This window comes from Pagrus pagrus, assembly GCF_965226575.1.
Source record: "Pagrus pagrus genome assembly, chromosome: 12".
NCBI classification, from domain to species: Eukaryota; Metazoa; Chordata; class Actinopteri; order Spariformes; family Sparidae; genus Pagrus; species Pagrus pagrus.
In genome coordinates, this window is record NC_140196.1 from 29,926,621 (window position 1) to 29,940,688 (window position 14,068).

Sequence of the window (14,068 nt, forward strand, 5' to 3'; positions counted from 1 at the left end):
GCTTTGTGTGGGTTGACTCTGTGCAGGATGGAGGTCACCAGCTGCTCGTTATATATACATGACATACAGAGGACGTGTGCCGTGTAAATATGGATGTGACAGTTATTATTTATTTTCAGGTTGCGGTGAAAAGAAAGAAGTGTTTGAATAGTGGTTGTCTCCGATAGTCCGTGCATGTGGGGGTAATTGTTTACTTTAGCGTTATATGTTTTATTATTCTTAGCATTCACACCTCTTTCCCGTGATATATAAGTGTTGCTGTTGTCATTAGATTATGCTGTATAAGTATCACGTCAGTATGACAAATATCGTGGCTTTATTAGTGCCAGACATGTAGGCAGGGGCGCCGCTAGGGATTTTGGGCCCCATTAAAGGATCTTTACAGGGCCCCCCAACACAGCGGCGAAATTTTTTGATGCTATTTTACCAGGACATGGAAAATAAAACATTTGTGATTATATGTTAGTTAATAACTTAGTGTCATTATTTTTTCTGTATTATAATTTCATCATCATTAGGGGCCTCTCTGGGCCCCCCTCAATCATGGGCCCCTAGAATCCGTCTCCTTTACCCCCCCTTTTCGGCACCCCTGCATGTAGGCTATGTCATGCTGAGACGTTAGCAAGAAATAATAGTTGTCGGTCCCTATCACGAGAGAAAGGTAAAGTACTTTCTTACCTGTAATTCGGCCATGCCTAGTGTATGACAGAAAAGTTCTGACGTGAATATTTCAAGCGCCACAGTTGCGCGCGTCCACGAGAATTCAGGCAAAAGACTGGGTGGAGCTACGGAGTCGAAACAGGGAGGGGAGGGGGGAGCGCAGTTGTTTCCATCCCAGTCTCATGCGTTTTCCACATATTCTACAAACTCCAGCTTTAAGCACACCTTTAAAAACAAGAGATCACAGCAACCTGTATGAGAAACTACAGTGATGCTACTTTAGCTTAACTTAGCATGCTACAGAAAAGTGCTGCACACTCTGAAATGATAACAATAAATGTGTGACCTTTATCAAGTAAGATTTGCACGTCTGTTTAGTGTTTTAACACGCTACAGGTGGGAACACTCGTAACTAGGGATGTCCCGAGCCGATCTGCGGGATCGGGATCGGGGCCGATATGGGCATTATTTCACTGATTGGGATCTGCAATTTTGAACGTGGACCCAAGCCCGATTATTTTTATGTCAGCTGGAGCACAACTTGTGGCAGAACGCAGACGCGCACATAACGTTACTCTGGCAAACCTGTGGATAAAATGTAGTGTGGAAATATTTTAAATTAGAAAGTGAAAGCAGTCCAATGTCGACATGTAGCATCTGCAATATGACCGTGTCTCGAGGGGGTAACAAAAGAGCTGCATTTAATACTAGACATTTGATACGGCACATAAAAAACAAACACTCAAACGAATACAAGTTCACTCAAGCAATATAGGCAAAGGCACGGAAGCAACACTCGCGGATACTTTCAAAAGGAAAGAGAAATATCCTCGAGACAGCGACATGGCCAAAAATATTACAGAGAGGGTCATTGAATTCATCGCCCTGGATAACCAGCCCATCTCCGTGGTCGAGGATCAGGGTTTAGTTACTTACTTTGTTTACTTGGTTGTTTTTGTAAAAAAAAACAAATGAAAACCAATGTTGCAATAGGATATGCAGAATAAGATAGAGCCATATGAAAGTATTTACTTTGTTTCAACAAAATAAAAAAGCTATTAAGGATCAGCTTGGATGCAGGTATTTTTTTTCTTAATGTAGCTGTATTATCTAGGAAAATATTAGTTAGGGCTAAGTATCGGATCGGGACTTGGTATCGGCAGGTACTAAATATTATATGACTCGGATCGGGATCGGGGTAAAAAACCTGATCGGGACATCCCTACTCCTAACTCTTACCTCTCCTCACGGGGTCCGGAAACCGAGTGAGGAGAACAGCGCAAATCTACAGGAAGTGACATCACAGAGATGTCAAAGGTCACACAGCAGAATACAATTTACCAAAATAAATTAAATTATATTAAATTTCCAAAATAAAAGCTCCTCAAAATAGACAGAATTAGATGTGAACACATACAAGAAACAACAACAAAATATGAACAAACATGAAAAATGGATTTGGTGAAATATAAACCTACTGCAATTATGCATCGGTTACATCTACAGTTCTACAAAAATTGGATTTGGCCCTAAATTTATCTTATCGATTCACCTTCTATATTTTGCTCTACTAGCTAGCATCAAAATTAATTCTGACATCTCTCCTCCCTTTCCTCTTACTTGTGGCACACGCCATGGTTGCGCCCTCTCACACCTATTCTTTGCGCTGGCTATAGAGCCCCTGCCTATAGCTCTGAAATGCTCCACATCATTCTCAGGAGGAGGTATCGAACAGATTAGCATTATATGCTAACGACTTTTTGTTTTATTCAAGATCCAGTGAACTGTGCTGATGGAATAGTGAATCTGTTAAAGACCTTTGGAATATTTTCTGGTTACAACCTGAACCAGTCAGTTAAATTAATCTTTCCAGATGCATTACTTTTTCCACCCGTCCCCTAATGGCTTTAAGTATTTAGGAATCACCGTTTCAAACTCCCTTAGATCGCTTCACAAGAAAAATTTCACAAAATTGACTGAGGAGATAAAACTGGACCAGATCCTATTTCTCTTTCAGACTCTTCCTCTTTTTCTTCCCAACAATTTCTTTAACTCATTCAGTGCCACTATAGTCTCATACATCTGAGTGGGCAAGCCCCGGAGGGTTCAAAAGACAAGGTATGGTATAGATTAGTTAACTATAATATTCTACATCAATTATACCTCACCCCAGAAATATTACATTAATTCAAATCTAACCTGTCAGAAATGTGCTTCAGATGTGATACTGAAGTTGGTTCCTTTCTGCACTGTACCTGGCTGTGTACGAAGGTGAGGCCTTTCTGGCATGATATCAGCTCCACTTTAACCAGGATCACAGGAGTTAATGTTCCAGTGGACCCTGAACTTTGTTTATTGGGGAACTATTGCGGTTCTCTTAACAATGCACAACTCAAATTCATGGAAGTTGCCAAGGAGTGCATTGCGGTGTCATGTAAATCTGATTCCCCTCTTCTTATTGAGAGGTGGTCTTTTGAGATGAATAGTTGCATCCCCCTGGAAAAGAAATCACATATTGTCTCAGAAAATGATATAACACCTTTTTGAAAATTTGGCAGCCATATTTAGACCATATCGGCACATCTCTTTCACCAAGTACTTAATGTAGTCAGTTGTATTGACTTTGCACACTGACTGTTTTTTTTTTGATGGGAAGGTCTTCTTTATAGGATAAGGAGGTTTATCCTTCACGCCTTACCTTTTCTTATGTCTGTATACTGTTGGTATATTGATATGTTTGTATACACTGCATATAAAAAAAGACAAGGTATGTCAGAGGGAAGCAGAGATCATCATCATCACCCTAGCTGAGTATTTTTTTTAAACAGACATCTCGAGGCACATGTCAGATTTTAATAACTTGCTGGGAAGTATAAACTTGGAATCTTGCGTCAGGCAGCCAAATCCAGATGAGCCGAGCCTCGTCACCCAGGGTGGTTCCCCCCATTGGGCACTCTTGTGACATGCTGCCCCCTATTTTTTGGAACTATATTTGAATTCTGCCATTATTCTACAAATTACACCTTTTTGACATACTTACAGGTATCAATCAATCAATCAATCTAAAGACAAGTTAATTGGGGACAGCTTGTACAAACAGCTGTGTCCTCATTTCTAGGAAAGGTCTGAGACAGTCACAGTCCTCATTGCCCTTTTTGGTCATTTTCTGCATCTTGTGATGAATCGCCTATGTGTAAATTTGGGGAAATTGCCAGGCACCAGTCTAATGGCATAATGGTGAAGGGAGAGAGAATTTTTATACACCTTCTACATGTTTTCTGGAAAAATAAGAAAAAAAAATTAAAAACAAAATCTGGTCTTACATATAAACAAGGAGTTCCGAAGGTGCAACACTATTCCCCTGGAGTCAACGTTTCTCTTCCAGCTGGACAGATACACGCCAAAGTTCCTGGAGTTATTCAGCTCAAAGGGAGGAGCTGTTGGACAGCGCATTAAGAGTGTGTTGATTGAATTGATACAGGTGAGGTCAATGTGGTCAAAAGTAAAAAAATCTAACTATAAATTGATCTTAAGCAATAGTATGAATGTAGATTAGTTTTTTTTTTGATCACAAAATTGTTTAAAAAACCTTTTCTTCGTCAACACATACTGTTCGTATGTTCTTCACTGTCTTTGGGGGTCAATACGAGCTTAGGGGGTAAAAACTGAGTTTTTACTGAAGAAGTGCTTCAAACAGGTTAGGTGTAGAATTTCCTGTAGAGTTCTTATTCATGACCCAATGATTGACTGCAGGACCCATGTGCCTCAGTGGTGAAGAAGAGGGACGTGACTCTGAGATGCCTCATCGAGTACATGGGGGACAGTGTGAAGGAGCTCATCTCAGAATATGTAAGTATTGTCCTAATTACAGTATTTTTACTCTTATTGTAGTTGATACAAGAAATGGTTCCGACCAAACAATCTGACTGGTCAACTACACATTTAAAACTCAAATCAGCATGGCCCCATAACGTACTCCCCAAAAATATCACTCTAGCATTCCCATGGCAACACTGTAACTGCCAGAGCTGGAGCAAAAGCCAATATATTAGTTTTATACACAGGAGTGTAATTTGTGAACAAATCAGAGTGAGATGTTTCTGAAACGTTTTTACTCGTGAAAAAAAATACGGCAGTTGCTGTAACTCAACCGTGCATTGTTCGATCTGCCCCGAACTTCACATGTGTGATACAAGGCCTGGCCTGAGGACATCTATATGCCATTATTCAGTTTCAGTCACAGTGCCACCTGCTGGCAAAAGGAAATGGCATGTTTTATACTTTGTCATACTATACCTCGCGGCTTAACCAGATCCACCTCCAAGTGTTATTGGGTATCATGACATTTCCAAATAAAAGCAGTTGAAAAGTGCCTTAACGTATTCCATAAATTGTTTAAATTTTATATTTTCCACAGGCTATTCATGTGATTACTTCATATGTATTAATGTATTTAATATTAAACACTTTGGAGCTTCATAGATTCAGTGTTCAGTCCATAGTGGGAGGTGTTTTTTAATTTTTTTTATTTGTATTGCTTTTGGCAAAAGAAAATTAATGGAACAAAAACAAACTAAGAGAAAAGACGCAGTCACCAGTACAAGTATGTTGTGGGTTACTTTCCCAATTTTCACAGTATAAATGGTAATATGTGTAATTTTGAAGGCCCTTTCCATCCTCATACAAACATAAAACTCTGAAAGTAAGACGTTCTTCTTTACAGATATGCATGTTAGGTAAAGAAAAATGAAGTCCAGAATTGGTCAACCTATGCAGTTACCCGGGAGATAAATAAATATGGAATTGAATTAAATAAGGATAAGAAAGCAGGGTAGGGTTTTTTAAAGCTCCTTACAGTCCCAGAGACTTGAGCCAACTACTACACATATTATCACTACGAGGTCAAAAAGTTTTGAGAGGTGCTGTAGTTGCACAACCATTACATTAATCAGTAACACAGTTTGACTTCCATCCTAACACATACATAACAGTGCAGCCTGTGAGTAGATCAATAGTGAAACCATTCAAATAGTTTTGGCTCCTTGCTCTCAACACGTTGGATTGGAAATAAAACTGTGATAAAGCTTTTAAATGTTCCAGTAAAACAGAATGATTTATCATCTGAACTGGATTACATGAATTCTTTAGAATGTACCTTTTTTTTTATCAAAACGTGTAAACCACAGCGTGTGTTTGAATCTGTTCCAGAGAACAGCAGAGGATAAAGTGCATGAGGGCATTAAAGCACAGAGCATGAGGATCTACGTTTGTCACCAGCCAGATGCTGTGGGCATCATCATCAATGGAACTCCAGTATTGACTGGTCTGGATAGTATGTCCAGAGCCTGCTGCCTTCTCCTCGGCCTAACCTACGCCCTCAATCTGGATTATCCTCCCAAACTCGCCAGGACATTTGAAGTCTTTCAAAGACTATTTGTGGTACTTGATATGTTGCAGCCAAAACCAACTTCGAAGAACATCAGCCTGAAAAACAAACCTCTCACCTAAAACTACTGCTCTGAGCTGTTGCTCTGACTCTACTCATCCAAGGCTCTGTTCTGTTAGTGTGTTACTGTATACTGAATAGTTACGTACAGGCGATGCCAAATCAAACATGCAGACTGATCAATCAGATGGGCAAGGTCAGCAAGATAGAAACTGATGATCCGCTGTGATGACCTCTAACAGGGAGCAACCAAACAAAAGAGGATAGATATCTCCATCAGCTACAATGCAGTCTTCTTCATGTGATGCCACTTGACACACATCACCCAACAAAATACCATTTCAGATCAAGTATACGGCACTCCAAACAGAGAAAAGTACCTGGTTCCAACAGTGAAAATGCAGCTTATATGTATGCAGACTGATTTCAGCAGGTTTCGGGACCTTAAAGCTCACTTTTTCTCACTGAGAATTGTGCAGAATTGTCTCTAGAACAACTGTTAAGAGGAGACTGTGTGAATCAGGCCTTCATGGTAGAATAGCTGCTAGGAAACCACTGCTAAGGACAGGCAACAAGCAGAAGAGACTTGTTTGGGCTAAAGAACACAAGGAATGGACATTAGACCAGTGGAAATCTGTGCTTTGGTCTGATGAGTCCAAATTTGAGATCTTTGGTTCCAACCACCGTGTCTTTGTGCGACGCAGAAAAGGTGAACGGATGGACTCTACATGCCTGGTTCCCACCGTGAAGCATGGAGGAGGAGGTGTGATGGTGTGGGGGTGCTTTGCTGGTGACACTGTTGGGGATTTATTCAAAATTGAAGGCATACTGAACCAGCATGGCTACCACAGCATCTTGCAGCGGCATGCTATTCCATCCGGTTTGCGTTTAGTTGGACCATCATTTATTTTTCAACAGGACAATGACCCCAAACACATATATATATATGTGTATATATGTATATATATAAGAGGGTGGTGGTGACAGATGTGGCGGTCCCAGCTGACGCCAACATCAGGAAGAAGGAACACGAGAAAATCGAGAAGTACCAAGGGTTGAAAGAGCAGCTGGAACAGATGTGGAAGGTCCCCGTGGTAGTGGGGGCACTCGGGGCAGTAACCCCCAAACTGGGAGAGTGGCTCCAACAGATCCCAGGAACAACATCTGAAGCCTCAGTCCAGAAGAGCGCAGTCCTAGGAACAGCCAAGATACTGTGCAGAACCCTCAAACTCCCAGGCCTCTGGTAGAGCACCCGAGCTTGAGGATGACACACAGATAACACCCCACCAGGGTGAGAAGGGGATTTTTTTGTGTGTGTGTGTGTGTGTATGTTTATATGTATGTATATATGTATATATATGTGTATATATGTATATATATATATATATATATATATATATATATATATATATATATATATATATATGTATGTATGTATATATATATATATAATTAATATAAAGTCAAAAAGGTATTCCCACCACATGTGTCGATGACATCTTTGGCTCATACTAGTGGTGTGCGATACTGCAAGATTTGTTATGGATCCGATACCAAGTAAATACAGGGCCAGTATCGCCGATACCGATACCTTTTAATAATTAAGGTGAATGCATCATCAAATTGCTAAATCTGAATGAATTTTCATGACTTTAAGTGTTTTTGTGATTTTTCCTTTGGATTATTAATTAGTTAAAACCCAGGACAGAATTTGGGCAAATTTTACAGGTAAATACAAAATACTTTATTATCATAATACAAGTTTTTGTTCAGAAACAATAGAACAGTAACAAAACAATTTTTTTCCCATACATTGTCATGTCTGGAGGTTGCAGGTCCTTCACAATCATTTCTGCCAGGCTCCTCGTAATCTCCACTGCTCTTGAGGAATCGGCTAAGTGAAATAATAATATACTTAAGTCTGTAGCACATCTACTTGTAGTTGTTTTTTTTTTTAATTTACAATTTTTATTCAATGCAAGGTACAGTACACATATGAAGCATCCATTACACTTGTTAAAGGAAGTAAATGTAAAGAACAAAGTCTAACAGTGGCGTACTGAGTATTGTCAGAACCACACAGAACAATTTATCACTTTCAAAAGTAGAGGACGATTTTACTGCTCCACATAAACCACAGCCTTACTGAAGAGCGTGTACAACATATTAGGTACCACGATGAACACACCTGTGTTGCACAGGTAAAAACCAGTTGTTGTTTTTTTTGTTTTTGTCCCCCCCTTCTCCCCCTTTTTCTTAAACCAAAAAGGCAAAAACAAAAATCCAGTAGACATTTGGTAGTCACTCTCTAGCCACTTTTTTAAAAACCCCTAAACAAAAAATAATATTTAGCTAGGATATAGCATAATACCAACAATGAGAAAATTAAAAATAATTAAATAAATAAATGAAAATAAAAGACGACCATAACCTTACAAATATGATTTTTTTTCTTTTTATCTACTTGTAGTTTAAATATAGTAATCATACAGTATCCCTTTCGCTGTTAACACAAAAGGGTAATTATATTCAATCAAATCTGAACCATATTATATTTGTTTTAATTCCAGTAAATGTATTCATTTTAAGAACACGTTTCAATGGGATAAATGCATTATATCAAGGTGTTAGCATAATTTATACTTTTTGAGTTGGCTAAAGTAACAAATGACCAGTTGCACTTTGAAAATGAATATTAACTAATGCTGAAGATGACTAAAACATTACTTTCGCCATTATTATCTACCTGGATATTCTCTGCCAGACTGATAGGGGGGATTTCTCTCCTCATCTCTCCGTTTCTGTAACTCTGTAACTTGTTTTGTAAATTTGTATAGTTTGTTGCCATTCTTCTGCTCCATCTCTGTGCTGCTTGTGTGTGTGTGCTGCTGGCTGAGCCTGCTTGCTTGTTTGCCTGGCGCCGCTGAATCAGGAGGAGCAGAGTGTGCCGCGGTGACAGGAGCAGCACTCGAAAGCAGCGGCACTTAAGGTTAAGGTTACTTTATTGGTCTCCAACAGGGAGAAATTTGTCTCGGAGATGGGGAGAAGTTGCAGCACAAAAACGGACATATAATACATAAAATACATAAAAAACAACATGCAGTACAACGTACATCAGGTTAAGACAGTGGTGAAATAGACACGAACAAACACCGGATGAACCTACACATATACTGCCGTAAATATACATCCACACAAGCATTCACATAAGCATTCGCATCACATCACCTCACCATAACACCATGTCAACCTACCAAAACATTCATTCTGTCATAAATATATGTTCAGTCACACATCCCAGCACCATTCATTCGCATACATCCATACACTAGCTGGCGTCATGAATGTACGTTCATTTCCATATGCAGAACCATCGCATTCATTTCAGGCTGTTAAGAAGCTTAGTTGATACAGGAACAAAAGAATGTTTGTATCGATTGTGCCTGCACAACGGAAGCCTATATCTCCTCCCAGAATTCAGGAGAGCATATTCACAATTCAATACATGAGCACTGTCTGATAAAATGGCATTTGCCTGTCTTATAGTCGCCTGCTCAAAAAGGTCCTGTGGAGTAAGGGGGGGTATTCCCATAATCTTGCCCGCAGTTCTAGCTAGGCTTGAAATCTCGGCTATAGATTTAACTGTTAGATTACCAAACCAGCTGGTGATACCATAACGGAGGACTGACTCAATTGTTGCTCTGTAGAAAATTAACATAATATTTTTACAGACTCCAAACACTCTGAGCCTACGTAAGAAATGAAGACGCTGAGGGATTCTGGCACAGACATTGGCCACCTGTGTGCACCAGCTCAAGTCGCTGTCAACATACACTCCCAGGTACTTAAAGGTTTTCACCTGCTCAATGTCTTGGCCATGGATGGCCACAGGGCTTTGGTCACCAACTGATCTAGGATCAAGCAGCATCTCTACAGTTTTGGTTGTGTTAATATGCAGCAGGTGCGTATCACACCAGTTGACAAACTTGTCAACCGCAGTTTGGTAAACACTTAAATTTGTATTTTTTGGTGAGCAGGCTAAAAATGACAGTGTCATCAGAAAATTTTAGTATATATTGGTTTGGCTCAGAACTGACACAGTCGTTGGTATACAACGTGAACAGAAAAGGCGAACTGACACACCCCTGGGGGGCACCAGTGCTGCTTACAGTCCAGTCAGACAGAGCCGAGTTAAACTTAACCTGTTGTGGCCTGTTTGATAAAAAGGAGTGGTACCACCTAATTAAAAAAGGGTTAACATCTAACTGAATTAATTTCTTAAGAAGAATATGTGGCTGGATAAGATTAAAAGCAGAACTAAAATCCACAAAAAGAAGTCTGGCATATCCAGCTGGATTTTCTAGGTGCTTCAGGGCAGGTGCATTATAGTCGCTATGGCATCGCTTGTGCTGCGATTCTTAGTGTAGGCAAACTGATATTTATCAAGCACTGGTTCCACCGCTATACAAAGTTTCCCTATCATGATCTTCTCTAGTGATTTAAAAACATTTGAAGTTATGGCCACCGGCCGGTAGTCATTGTCCTCCTAGGGACTGACCTTTTTAGGTATGGGCAGTATGATAGATTTTTTCCAGAGCCTTGGCACTGTGTAAGTGTCAATGGAGAGCTGGAATAGTTTCTGCCAGGCCGGAGACAGTTCTTCAGCGAAAGATTTCAAAATAAAAGCTGACATACTGTCTGGGCCTGTTGCCTTTTTAGTATGAGTTGTTTTAAAAACTTTAGTGACTGTTTCGAGATCAATTTCAATTCTATCTACATTAAAATCACAGATCACATTTTCTAAGACATCCGCACATTCTGCACTGTTATCAGCATCAAAACGCATATAGAAATTGTTTAGTTCGTTTGCCCTAGCAGTTGCATTATGGGCGAACAGAGGCTTCCTTTTAGCGTCCATGTTAGTCATATGTCTGATTGAGTCCCATAGTTTCTTTGCATTGCATTCCGCCAGGTCTTGTTCTGCCTGTTCCTTATGTTGCTGCCGCCCTGTTATTATCTGTAGGTTCAGGTCCTTTTGGGCCGCTCGAACCACTGCTTTATCCCCCAACTTAAAAGCAGTCTTTTTCCTTTTAATACATTCCTTAATGTCAGTGGTGAAGTAGGGTTTGTTGTTGGGATACCGTTTGACAATTTTCATGGGTATGACAGAGTCAATGCAAAAGTTAATGTAGTCAGTGATTGCTTCTGTGGCATTGTCTATGTCTGTATCCTTGAGAAAAATATCCCAGTCTGTGCAAAGAAAGCATCCCTTCAACTCCAATTCGTCATCAGACCATACCTTCCCAGTCTGAGTGTCTGGTTTAATAGATTTAAAAACTGACTGATATGTGGGAAGCAGCTGGATTACATTATGGTCAGAATTTTTAAGTGGAGGTCTGGCTCTAGCAGTATAAGCATCCTTAATATTTCCATAGCATTTGTCCAGTGTGTTATTATTCCTGGTGCTACATTTCACATATTGGTCAAAGCCCGGCAGGGTTTTATTTAAACTGCAGTGATTGAAATCGCCAAGTATCAACATTGGGGCGTCGGGCTTGATTTCTAAGTGATGATGGACACAGTCTGCAATTAGTTTCGCTGCCCTGCACGCTTTCCCGCTGGGTGGGATATATACGACGCACACAAACAAATTAGTAAATTCCCTGGGGAGATAGTGTGGCCACAAGGTAACACACAGAAGTTCTACGTCCGGGGTGCATATTCTGTCTCTCACTGCAAAGTTTCGGCACCAGTTGTCCTTGATGTAGATACACACACCCCCTCCACGGAGTTTACCCGAGTTTGCATCTCTGTCCAAATGTACATGGGAAAAACCCTCGATTTGAATAAAACTATCCGGAACATCCTTGCCAAACCTAGTCTCTGTAAAAGCCATAATGCCAGACTCACGGTACTCGTAGCAGGCTCCCACCTGTTGGCGTAGGTCATCCAGCTTAGTTTTAAGGGAGCGGGGATGGCATAGTATCATAGGCGGAAGCAGTAGCTTGGTGGCTGACCGAATGCGTCGCCTAATGCCACCTCTCCTACCTCGCTTCCTGACCCTACCTTGCCGGGGTTTCCCCCCGTGATGTCGGCGCAGTTCGGCAGGCACATCCCGCAGAAGATCCGGCGGTTGTAGAACCCCGCTATCCCGCAGTCCCAACCGCTCCGTAGAGCTGTACGTTCTCAGGCCGCTGTTGTTGATAGGGTCGTCCGCCATGCACTGGATGACTGGGCCAGCCAGGATCATCCATGCCAACGCCAGTGCCTCCATTCTTCGCCAATTCACTCCACATACACGCAGCATACAGCTCAAAGCATGAGTAGTCACCTCCAATAAATCTGCGCATTTAATCCACCGAAACCAGACATTAAACGGGAACATTGCAAACGAACAAAAGACATGCAACAGGAGCCCTTCTCCATGTCGCCAGCAGAGCAGCGCCATGATGAATTACACTGTGACACTTACACAGCAACAGACAGTCAGGTCGCCTCTGTGATGAAACCGCAGCAGTGAGAGAGAAACTGGAGAGAAACTGGAACTAAAGTTTCGATCTCATTACACTGGTATTGATCAATATCAATACCAACGTTGGTATCGATATTATCCATATTTGGATCAATCCGCCCACCACTAGCTCATACTCCTCACTACACATCCAATATTGTTCTGGGGTATGGCACTCCATTCTGCAACAACAGCAACCTAGACTTCCTTGAGGTCATGTGGTGGAGGGTCACAGGCATAGACGTGACACTTCAACTGGCCCACTGTTGCACTACCTCCTCCAGCTCCAAGACTTGGGGCCTAGTTGACGGCTGCATAGCGTTCACCCCTACGCCTGCTGCCCATCATTCCGATGCAGGGTGATGCTCTCGTCAGTGAACATCACTGACAACCGCTGCTGGATGTTCCAACCAACATGTTGCCTGGCCCACTGCAGACGTTCTCGACGGTGCCTGGCATTCAAGGGTGTCGCGCACAACGATCGTCTGGAGTTCAACCCGTAGTGGTGACGCCTGTTCTGGATGGTCTGATCAGACACATTGGTTCCTCTGACAGCCCTCAGACGTATCTGGAGTTGTGTTGCAGTGGCATCCTGGTGGCGAAAGGCCTAGGTCCTCAGATACTGGTCATCTGCCCTGTCTGTGACTCTTGGGGCTCGACTACGAGGCCTATCACACACTGAACCAGTATTCTGATGTAGAGAGACCAGTCTGCTAATGACACTCTGAGACACTTATGGAGTTCATCAGCAACATCAGTTTCCCTACCTTCTGTCTGGATACAGGCCAAAGCCAGGAGGTGCTCAGTCAGCTAATGTCGGTTGACCATGACTATTTCACATGGCCACAGTGGACACTCACTCATTATCCAGTGCCTTTTACAGCCCCCAAACATGTTTGTATTTTTGAATTGATTTACTGCATATTCACATTAATTCACATTGGACAGATGTTACATGCTTCCTTTCTGTGGCCAGGATCTGCCACTGATTGGCCTCTTGCCTGGCCAGGTGATAGCGGTTTGGCTGATTGGTGGAGATCCTATAAGAGGGGGTAGGGCACTAGGCTCTGTGTCTCTCTTGCTCATGCTCCTACTCCATTCAACCTGACGCTGACGAGGGTTGCAGTCAGTCAGCCGGGTATTTTGTTTCTTTGTTTCGTTGCTTGTTGTTTTATCTGATGGGTACGGCAGTCTAGTTTTTGCGGTTTTTATTTCAGTTAGGGTTAGTTGTTCCTTTTGTAGGGTAGAGGGTTAGCCTCTAGATCTGACGGCCCTGGTGGGTTGGTCTGGATGGCTGCCCTTCTGTTGTTTATTTTGGCCGGCCTATCAGTTAATTTGTTTGTTTGCTGTTTATTTAATAAAGTTATCTTTCTTTAACTACAACTTGTTGGTTTATGTTATGTTGCGTCCTCTTTACGAGCCTTTCTTTTAGAGGGTCCGTAACACAGAAA